General features: G+C 35.8%; 1 long non-coding RNA gene across 2 annotated transcripts; it reads right to left on the bottom strand.

Moving 5' to 3' along the window:
* Nucleotides 1-5116: 5116 nt before the first annotated feature.
* On the bottom strand, nucleotides 5117-8432 carry LOC110879667. Of its 2 annotated transcripts, none has more exons than XR_002558869.2 (7): nucleotides 8219-8432; nucleotides 8022-8128; nucleotides 7644-7849; nucleotides 6864-6970; nucleotides 6675-6773; nucleotides 5985-6072; nucleotides 5117-5619 (listed from the first exon to the last, which is right to left on the bottom strand). It is a non-coding gene; the product is annotated as an uncharacterized LOC110879667 (long non-coding RNA). The 2 variants fall into 2 exon arrangements; XR_002558868.2 differs by having other exon boundaries at nucleotides 8022-8148.
* Nucleotides 8433-12308: the final 3876 nt, after the last annotated feature.

Raw genomic sequence — 12308 nt, forward strand, 5'->3', positions numbered from 1 at the left:
GCTGTCTATTCTTGATCATGTTTCTCTGGCAGTTGTGTTTGTTCTTCACACTTTTAATCATGTAACACTCTTTGGCTTTGTTTAGTGAACAATATAGATAGAAGGGACACCCTGGTACACACTTCACAGCTAAACGACCTTCTTCCTTTTTATCACTCTTTGCAATGATCAGATTCCTGCCGTTAGTCACATCATATTTTCTCACTGCCTCCTTAAAACGATCCCTTGATGCAAACCATATTCCAACTTTCCATGTAGACTTTTTCCAGTTGGTCTGTTCATTTACACTTGGAGCAGTTTCTTTGTACTTCTTACCTCTTATATCATCATCCTCACTCTCACCAGGAGTAGCAACATCACCATCAGATTCTTCGTAACTACTGTATCCCTCTACATGTGCAATCCCTGCATCATTAAACTCACTCAACTTACCTTCTTTTTCATAAGGTTTAGTACACTGTTCAACTAACTTCTTTTTAGCTTCAAGTTCATCCTTATTAGCTCGTTTAATGGCATCTTGTGACTGTCTCCATTCAACATCTTCTCTGTCTGAATCTGAGAAAGTTATTTCATCATGAACCTCATCTTCATTACCATCTTTAAGAAAACCATCATCTTCATCTGAACTTGACTCTTCTGTCCCAGTTAAGTCAGCTTTATAGTCACTGTCTTCATTGTCATCTTCATCTGCACACTCTTCTACACTATGCTGCTTATCAAAACCACTCCCTTCTTCCACTAACACCTCTTCTCCAATAGGCTTCTTTCCTGAGGCTTCTTTCGATACACCCTCTTGAACAATAGACTCCTCATCCAAATCAAATGCCCATGTAGCCTCTTCTACACTAGGCTGATTGTTCAAACCAACTGGTTTATCAGCAACAGCCTCCTTTCCTGAGGCAGTGGATCTAGATCTAGGGACTTCAAGTACAGGAGGGTTACCACTTTTGTCAGATGCCCTACTCACTCTACTGACATGGACTACTTTCTTTTTGGACTGGATTACAAGTTTTTTGGGCCGGCCTCTTCGTTTAATGGGTTGGGAACTGGATTGGGCTTGTGGATTACTGGGTGGTGAATAAGATTGGGCTTGGGGTTTACTGGGCTGGGACCTGAATTGGACTTCTTGTTCATGGGTAATTGGACAGACTTGAATAAATACCTCCATGAATGGTTCAGACCATGTTCGAGCCTTTAAAGCAATCTTCATAACATCATTATCATTCCCAAAAATCTTGAATTTGCCAGTATCAGCATTTAATCCATACATGTAAAAATCCCTACTTTCATAACACCAGTATCCATTGCATACTCTAACAACTCAAAGTATGCAATGTGATCAACATCCATACGTATCAACCTAGATTCACCTCCAATATATTGAGGTTGATCAAAACTAAAATCCAATGATCCACCATACCATAGCATCACATCGATAACCTCCATCAGTGCAATCAGTGAACAATACCAGAAATATTGACAGAAAACTTACCTCGATCAGATTAGGGTTTGATCGCCATTAATCGCCATTGATGAACTTGAGAGCTTCTGATATGATATTATCTTGGTTAGAGTGAAGTGTTATGATTTTTTGGGATTATAAACTAAATAGTGACAGGGATGTTCCACATAAGCTCATTATGCCACGTATGAAATGCCACATCAAATTAAATTGCCACATAGGCTCATTATACTAACCTGGTTAGAGAATATTTAACGACGGGGTGCCATGACAATCGATGTGTTAAGTTGGGAGTGCTCTGAGACAAAGTGAAAGTTGAGAGTGCCATCGGCCAAATGGCCATAGTTAGGGGTGTTTAAATCCATTAACCCCTAAATTAATTGCATACTTGCATAGGCTTATTTGATTAGCTATTAAGTTGTTTTAGAGTGATATATGATCTAGTTAGTCAAATTCAAGGGACTAAACTAGTCTTGGACCTTAAAAACAAATAACCTTTTAAAGTAATTTTAGAGAAATATATATTTGTTTTAGGCAAATTAGATTTAAATGATTCCCGTTTTTTCAATTTGGACGATAATAATCCTAACTCAGTTATTGGCCCATAATAATCCGAACTGGTCCACTTTTGGCCGATAATAGTCCGCCGTTAAAAATAGGTTAACAGAGTTAAGCCTTTTTCCGAATTACAAACGAATTCTTTATGGATTTTGATCAGAACGAGGATACGAGTCGATTTATGTAAAACTTACCTCGAAACGTTGCTTCAAACGGCTTGATTTTTGTTAATTGGAAGTTTAAACACCCGAATTGAAGCACCGTTTTCGTCGTTTGAAGCAGTATTTTGAGGTAAATATACATCAATTAACTCGTATCCTCGTTCTAATCAAAAGCCCTAAAACATCAGTTTGTAATCCGGAAAAAAAATTTAACTCCGTTAAGCTATATTTAACGCAGACTATTATCGGCCAAAAGTGGACCAGTTCGGATTATTATCGGCCAATAATTGAGTTGAGATTATTATCAGCAAAATTGAGAAAGCTGGGATTATTATAATCCAATTTGCATTTGTCTAATGATAAATATTGTAAGTTTTAATAATTAGACTGACCGGTGTGGGCTAACACCCCCAGTCACCTCAGCTGGGTGACACCCCTAATACCGCCCCGCCTCCGCCAAGGGGGCGCTATAATTGGCCTCTGCCAAAGCCATGGTGGGCGTGAGAGGAAGAAGGTGATGACCCCACTTGTAACATCCAATCAGATTTGTTTTTTATTTTTTTTTACTTTTTTTAATATAGTTAAAAGAGGTTTTAAAGGAGAACATTATTTCACATCGTGCAAGCTAAGGATAAAGTCTCTTACTTATGTGGCGCATACACGGCGTTGATGTGACCATATAGCCTTATCGTAAAGTGTGTGTTTTATTATACAGTTAATTGTATAAAAATGTAATGTAAGTTACACGTGATGTTATATTGTGGCAACCTAAAATTATTTTATCTTTTATATTAACGGAAACACTCATATTAAAAGAAACAAATGAAAAGAAAGTAGAAACATATTATGGGGTAAAGTATCTTTAATAGCGATTTGAAATCAAAATGACGATCCTGAGAATCTAAATTAAACGATCCCATACTTTATTAAAAAAAATATTAAGAGTTTATCCTTGCATAAATGTGTTGGTATAAAATAAAACACTTACGTGTTACTTGATGAATCCTTGAGGTTGGGAGGGTTTGTAGTTCAACATCATTGATTCATTGCTACTTAAATGGAACATTAATTGTGTTTTCATTTTCATCCTTTTCTGGTATGTTAAAGAGTTAAGTTAGTGACATTTGATCGGTTCATTTTTAGACATATTATATCAAGTAAATTATTTATTAAATGAGACTCTTATTTTAAAGGGTTATTGGATTTTATCACTCCTAACTATCGGCTTTTGGCTGTTGCCAACCCCAACTAACATTTTGACACCCGACACCTCCAACTTGACTTTTAGTTTATGCTGACACCACTCTGTTAACTCATTACTAACAGAGTTAGTTTCTGATCCTACGTGTCACAAACAAGCTTACGTGGACAGAGGACATGGCGAATTCGTGGAACTATATCTCTATCTTTTCTTCCTCCACAAGCCACACATTTATCAGTAACCGCCTTTATCTTCTCTCTCCTCAACACCACCACAACAACCGCCAGATCGCTAATCGACGCCACCACACGCCACCGTATCCCGTACACCGACGTCAAGTTCTTCGTACGCAACCTCGCCGCCGCACTCCGTCAACCAATCACACATTTATTTATTTTTTTAAAGAAAAATTATTTGGGAGAAACACCTCTAGTGATTGAGTGCAAAATGGAGAGTGAAGAGGGAAGTTGACATGACATGAGGTGATTGGCTAGGTATAGGGTTTACACTCCCCATATGTTTGAGCACACCCTTCCACCCTTAGGGTGGAAGGGTGTGCTCCCCAAATGAGGCATGGTAAACTTTTTTTTAACCAATAATATCATGCCATGTTAACTTCACCATTTACTCCCAATTTGCACTCTAAACACTAGGGGTGCTCAAACACATGGAGAGTGGTAAACATTTTTTTTAATTGTGATTGGTTGAAAAAGGAAGGGGCCCGCCATTAACCCCCCCCTCTCTCCTTCATCTCTGGTTTTTTTTACCGATTATAAAATTCTAGGTTTCAATTTTTTCATAGTTACCAATTTACCATGTTCTAATGTTCAATAACGTTGTGGCTTTGCATCATTATATTTATCACACAGATACTTAAATCGAACACTTGTATACAAAAACGGTAATGAAAATGATAAATAACCCCCTAACGGGACTTTACAAGAGCAACACTAACTAGTTTAATACCCGTCCGGTGGACGGGTTGAACAGCGTAACAAACAAAGCTAACCTATATTAAGTGTCGACAAATTTAAACAACTTTACAACAAAAGCACCATTCTTTAATTTATAAGAGGAAAACGAACGTCAACAATTTACAACCACAAAACGATAGAAAATAAAACTGATAGAGCACTAAAATTGTGTTATTTTAATGCAAAGGTAAACAGTAGGCAAAACATACGTATAATCTTTTTTGAGAAAACATACCGCGATCAATTTGTGTAAACGTTTGACCAAAATAGGCTGCAATAATAAAACTTTATAGTAAAATAAAGTTATTAGAGAAAACATACCGCGAACAATTTGTGTAAACGTTTGACCAAAATAGGCTGCAATAATAAAACTTTATAGTAAAATAAAGTTATTAGAGAAAACATACCGTCGAACAATTTGTGTAAACGTTTGACCAAAATCGACTGTAATAATAAAATTTTATAGTAAAATAAAGTTAATTAACCAAAAAACACTTTGTATTTAAAACTCTCCACAAAAAGCCTTCCTTGGCATGGAGGACCACCATAAATGAGACTAACATCACCCTATAACACAAATATAATAATTATTTTCATTTTCCATTTACCATTAGATGTTAGTTGACATATAAGTTAAGTTTTCTGTACTAATCATACCAGACTAGGTAATATGTTTGCCTTAATTCCCGACAAACTCATGGGTCTTGTCCTTGCATTTGTTGAATATAAAATAATTAGAAATATTAAAAAAATGTCAACATACCTGAATATAACATATAACATATATTGCCTTAACTTCTCAATTGGCTCGCATGTCCAATAAAAATAACCATCTATAAAAAATAGTTTTGGTTTTATAAAAAAGCTAAAACCCGCTTTTTAGATGGTACTGTTTAATAGCATATCCTTTGGAAGCATCACGACCTCACTCAATGCAGTAAGGAGATGAAAAGTGAGCGGTGAGCCAAACAGATCAGTTAGCCAGCTAGCCAGCTGGACCAGTTTCCTATCTCTACTTGACAAATATAACACACATTGAAAATTACCCTTCCGATCTCTATTTGATTAATACAACATACACTGAAAATTACCCATTTGACCCGTTATCCACCCGGCCATTTTCCTATCTCAACTTGACTAATACAACATACACTGAAAATTACCCGTTTGACCCGTTACCCAACTGTCCTTTTACCCAAGATGTAAAAGTGGTTGTAGCAGTTAGCATGACCAAACACCTCCTGAGGTATCGAAGCAATGAAACTGCAAGCATAAACAAACATGCATATTTAGTGGGAAGCAACAAATGGTACTGGTAATTTGTAAATGATTACTTAACGAAGAAATTAAGAGGACAATCTAAGCAACTTACAACCTTCATCACCGAAAGTGTGTTTTCTGTTTAACACCAGATTTTAAGCATGTTTAACAAAAAAGATAAGATCTTTTTTAAGAAACCATCTCATTTAGAGATAAATCTTGAAGATTCCATGACAATTTAGGTAAAGAATTTAGATAAAAACAGAAAGCAAACTTAAAATAAACTATAATAATCACACAACTATTTTAGTACACATCCCGCATGGAGGTCCACTTTAAAATATAATGTCTCATGCGGTCATACTTACCCCGAAAGAGAAAAAACAAAACTTTTGTGTTTTCAAACATAATCAATCGCTTTGTCAATGTGGCTTCACGGATGTGTACAACTCTAACCTGACAATAATACAGTAAAAATCTCAACTTCAGATAACCAAACAAAATTCTTTTTTCATCAATTAAACATTAACATGTCAAAAGCTAGATGGAAGAAGGAATCTAAGCATTTGTATTAGCTGTGGCTAGTAGATGTGTGTACTTTACTTGGAAAAATAGCATAAAGCAAGTGGCCATTTTACCCATAATCTATGGAAAATATGTATATAAAATAATTTTTCATTTTATTTAAAAACATAAGTTCACGAGGTTGTAAACACATGAGCATACTTTGAGCAACTTTAATAAAGCGTTCAACCAATTAAATCGTGGCTCTTTTAGCTAGCTATTTTAACTATACACATTTGACCCGTTACGAATCAAATATAGCATATTGGCCCGTTTTCATGAAAAAGAATAAGAGATAAGGGTTTTTTGGTTCGCAGAACATTATTGAACATAACAAAATTCGTTAAACAAACTGAAATAAACATTCATATCTGCATATATTTAAGATTTCATAAAACTTAAATTAAATATTTAAGTGAAATCTTATGACATCCATTTTCAGGTAGAGCACGGACATAAAAGAAGAAGAACAGTTGCCTTATAGTAATTGTTACCAGAGAAACCTCCTAATGATGTGCTCCGTTCTAGCTAGCGAGCCTTTGAATGCGCTCATTACAGTTCTCATCAAAAAATGCAATGCCGAAATAAAATGCCTGAATAACCAATCACTGAAGGATTAAACTTGCATAATAGATGCCCATAAAATAAATAAACAAAAGTCTATATGGTCATAATAGCCCAACCATATCAAATCGCGAGAACCAATTTTGACCGAATTGAAGGAGATAAATGGAATTGCTTTGTGTAATAATAAAAGACCTCTACCACCCTCATTGGCAGCCCCTTAAACCTGCAATATAGAAACTAATTAGAGAAAATACTAAGAAACTATATGTATGTGTGCACTTTCTAGGATATTCCAACATTTTATCCAAACTTTTAAACCATGCAACCCGCCAAAAACCAACACCCAATATTGTAACAACAGTTTATATGCTTAGTTATAAAATATTAGTTCGTAAGACATGAATCCTTGAACATAACAGTATTACGATTTAAGATATTAGGGAAATACTCACGAAACCAAACAGTACTCTTTTCCAATTTCAACCTCTTCCCCTTTTATTGCATCAAGGAAACAAATATTTATGGCTTTATAAATGTCAACTATGTACTTCATACAACTAAATTGAATTTTTTTCATCAATATCCAAAATAAAAGTAATACTAAATGAGTAAGAAAAGAAAAAAAAATATACACCCCTGCTTGGCAAGCTCTTGAAGGAGGCCATTGCCAGTTCCAATACAGTCCAAGATGCTAAACTATTAGGCAATTAGCAAACACCTTAAACTATTGGAACCACAACATTGATGAAATTGTGTCAGAATCAGGTTCTTTATTGCCGGAACAGAAACACATTCATAAAACAGATTTCATCTCATCAATTAGCAAACACCTTAAACTATTAAACAGAAAGTTAAACAGATATGCAAATTAGAGAGAAATAGATTTATAAAAATACCTTGATTTTTAGGAGTTGAAGGTTGAGTACGATCCAAGTAGAGGCGGAGGGCGGTGAATCGAAGATAAGAGGTCAGGCGTCGAGAAGCAAACCCTAGGGACTGGAACTTATGAAGAATAAACATCGACTCCGCCGATTTAACCACCCACCGATGGGGGAGGGGAATGATTTAGTGTGAAACCTTCCTCAACCAATCCTTCTAAGATCTTAACAATTTGTATATAAAGACATAAAAAAACTCAAATTAGTGGTTCCTTTCTCATCACACCATCTCTTCGCACAATCTTTGTGCGTGAACTAATGACGAATCAAAACAAATTACATAATCCAAAACAAAACAAAAATCGTTTAGAATGGAAATCATAAAAGAGAACATACATGGTCGCTCTAGAACACGAAGCTTGAGGGTTAAGCCGCTGCAGGAAAACGCCATTTGTGGTTGTTGTGTTGAGATCAACCATATATTTGATGAATGGAGAAAAGGGCTAGAATTTTGAAGGCAAATCTGGTGGGTAGTAGAAGAAATTTTGATAACAAACACAAAATTTACAATCATAAGAAACCCTAATGCTTACCAGATTGCGATTAAATATTGCTTGAACGAAGGTTTGAGATTGCTATAGAAAAATGCTCGTCTGTATCACTGTATGAATGTACATATCAGATCTGCTAAAAAGGAAGGCTATATGAAGGTTATATGAAGGTTAGATGCTACGTGGGGAGTAAAAATAGGACACACCATACAGAGGTTACCGTAGACGCGGGTAGAGAGAGGTGGAGATTACCATCGGTTGAGAAACTTAAAATAACTGCTCTCTAAACTACCATCACAGCAGTTATTTTTATGAGTTTATAGGGCTGAGATTTAATCTCAGCATGATCTAATGGTTGATATTGGCTTGGATGGTGGTTAGACTTAATGGGTTCCATATATATATATAATTCATCGTTTATCACACTTACATTTTACACTTGTGAAGGTCGTTTTCACATTTTTGGATATAACTTTAGTAATAAAGTTATATTTTGTTTACTCTCAACACTTTTAGTCAAAGTAGCAACAACCTCAACGCTAACCCTCAAACGGTCAAACCCTTTGGAATTCTGCAATCAAAACATAGTTTCTGACAACAAGAATGTTAATGTGGGCAACAATATTGATAACAATATATTTTTTTAAGAGTAAATTACGATTTTGGCCCCTGTGGTTATATCATTTTTACTATATCAGCCAAAAATAAGATTTTTTAACATTTGTGTCTCCATAGTCTCTATAACTAACTATTTTGGCCCCCCGAGTCTAACTCCATCCCTTACCCTAGTTAATTATTTGCCACATGCAAGTCACATGATGGGTATTTTTGTAATTTCTCCTCCCCTATTAAAAAACAAACTTAAATCTAATTTCTATCATTATCATCTGCACATCATCATCTTCTAACCCAGATCTTCAAGAACACATCATCTTCAAACCCAGATCTTTAAGAAGATGACCACCTTCAATCATCATCATCCCCTAACCAAAACTCACATTTCAGTTTCAGATATTCATGAACAAGAACAAATCAAAAACAAAACCCAAATTCAAGAACATCTTTTCTTCACAAATTAAATTTCCAGATCTTCAACAAATTAATACGAATTCTAGATCTGCAAAATTCCCACATACAATCAACAAAATTAATATCCTCTTCAAGGACAACAAATTAATATCCTCTTCACAAACAACAAATTAAGTAGGAATTCCAGATCTTCAGGATCAACAAATTACTATCCTCTTCAAAAAGAACAATCTTCAACATACAAACTTCAAATTCCAGAATCAACAATCACGAACCCGAACACCTTCAACCTTCATTCTCTCCTCACAACCATCGTTGGCCTCAAGATCTGGCCGGCTAAGAGAGATGAAGAGGGTGTTTTCCGGTGGGTAGTGTTTAGTCGTGTGGTGTACGGTGACGAGTTGAAGGATGTGGGTGACGTGTCAGAACGGAGATTTATAATTTCACCGTATCTGGTAAAAAAGAAAAGATAACAGAAGAAACAAAGCAGTACAATCAACAAGCACAAGCAATCGGAAGATCAAATGATCTGAGTTCGATCCCAAATGTAAGGGCTGTTAAATATTGGGGAGAAATCGGAGATCATGGGCTGCCCCAAACCCTCATTTCTCTGAGCTCTGCTTTTATTGTATAGATGACTGACTTGTGTGAAATTAGGGTTTGAGAAGGAATGGTGAAGAAGATGGAGTGATAAAGTAATGGCTAGGGTTTTGTTTATAAAGTCAGCAAAGGGGGAAGAGAAATTACAAATATACCCACCATGTGCCTTGCATGTGACAAATAATTAACAGGGTAAGGGGTGGAGTTAGACTCAGGGACCAAAATAGTTAGTTATAGAGACCATAGGGGTATAGATGTTAAAAAATCCTATTTTGGACTAATATAGTAAAAGTGATACAACCACATGGGCCAAAATCGTAATTTACTCTTTTTTTAATAAGCTAAAGTATCAACCAGTTCGGGTAAAGAATGTAAGCATCTTGCAAAAAAATAGCCGATGTGATCATTATGATGACATTTAGGTATTTATTCGGTAACTTTACGACAACTAACACATAATATGAGGTTTGTTCTAGTTATACACAAAAGGCAAACAATTGAAAAAAAAAATGTAATAAAACTAGAATAAGTAAAATTCAGGTTTTGGAAACATGGGGTGATTTATGAAGATACCAAATATGCAGTAATGTATGTTATGAGACCAAATCATCTTGAAATTTGAGGATCATCTAGTGTTGCATAAATAAAGTACAAGAAGTATTTTCAAGGCTCAAGCTGTTGCTTTATACCTTACTGAGTAAAGAAGGAACCGGTCCGGTTTCTTTTTCTTCAGCCAGGTCCCGAACTAGTCTATATCCGCGGTTCGGGTAGGGTAGGAACGGGTTCCGGGTCTGGATTTTATGCCCATCTTTAGAAGCAATATGATATGACACAGTAGTATACGATTGACCTAATATTCGAATCCAGTTGACTTGATCAACAAGTTCTTTATATGTAAATTTTGGGTTGTCAAAAGCCATCTGCTCTTAGCTCTCTATATGAATTTTCAATGTAGCGTTTACCTTTGTCCAAAACAGTATATGATGGTTGATCAAGCAGAAGTAGTGATTTTTATGTTTTAGCTCTCTATATGAATTTTTCAATGTAGCATTTCCATGTAGGAATGCACATAAAAATCACCAACATCATTAGTTTCACACGAGATCCCCAAATTACTGATGCGTTTTAAGTTAGGTTAAAAAACAACAAGGGATCGTGCTTCCCGATCATCTCTATAACTTCCATTACATGTTCACCATTCTTCCTAAATTCATGTATGTCTATTATTGTTGCATCTTGCGTGTGAAAAGTGAATAATTTTGTTACACCATCTTCCATCATCATACATTGTAAACTGGATTATCGACCTCGAGAGAGTATTCAACCAAAAGACTAGACTCCCTTAGGTTATATATGTACAAATCCCACATAGACACAAGGTATACAAATCTATCTGGGAGGTTTACTTCTCTAAATTCTTCACTTGTCATATTAAATATTATAAGCTTGAATTCCAGCATCTACGGTGCTCCTATCAGTAGGAAGCCAATAACAAACTCCATCTACACAAGCCCCACCTTTTTGACCTCCAAAAATAATCGATTTACGAGGGAGATTGCTATTCGGGCTTTTCCACGCCCCGGTACCTAACGTAAAAACCTCAACCTGCCAAGGGATGCTAGTTACATTTTCAATATCCGTAAACCTATCAATATATGTAACCTTGACAATCTTAGGATCAGTCGTCTCACGACGAACCCCAAACCCGAGCTCGGTATTAAAAATCTTATTATCTACTGTATTAGGCACAACAACAACAACAACTTTTCTAATCGAAGGATTCCAAATAACAGCCCTTAAAATGTTATACAAACACGACAAGCTATGAGAAGTGCCTATTGTCTTATAAAATTTAAGCATCTTAACTAACAGAGGAAGAGTCACGGAGACTCTGTGTTGTAGGAAAGTGTTATCATCAACGATTGAAATCGGTACGGTACAATACCCGTATTTACCAGCAAATCAACTAAAATACTGTTACCATACCGGTCCTGAAAAACAAAAAAATGGGTATCGGTACCGAAAACGATAATGGTTTGGTACGATAACGGTTCGATACCAATACCCAACACCAAATGCTCATCGCTACTTTATACATTTTAAAGTGATTGATGCGGATGTATTAGTAAAAATAACAAAACATGTTAAATACATCAATGCATTGGTGATGTTAGAGCTGAATTAAGTCAATTTTCCTCCCACCATAACTTAACTAAACCCTATAATTAAACCAAAGCGGGTTAACAAATTAGGACAGGCAGGGGCGGACCTACGTTACGAGGAACGGGGTCCCCGGACCCCAATCTTTTTTTAAAAAGTAGTAGAAACGGTATATAAAATTGTCTATGGACCCCATAAAATAATTTAGTTGGACCCCATAACAATGAAAGTGAGCCTAGTGCAGTGGTAAAACCCCTTGTTTACACACAAAAGGTCATGGGTTCAATACCTGTTTCTTCGTTTTTTTGTGTTTTTTTTTTTTTTGGACCCCATTGTCCAAAAA

Source organism: Helianthus annuus, chromosome 9, assembly GCF_002127325.2.
Source record: "Helianthus annuus cultivar XRQ/B chromosome 9, HanXRQr2.0-SUNRISE, whole genome shotgun sequence".
In the NCBI taxonomy this organism is placed as follows: domain Eukaryota; kingdom Viridiplantae; phylum Streptophyta; class Magnoliopsida; order Asterales; family Asteraceae; genus Helianthus; species Helianthus annuus.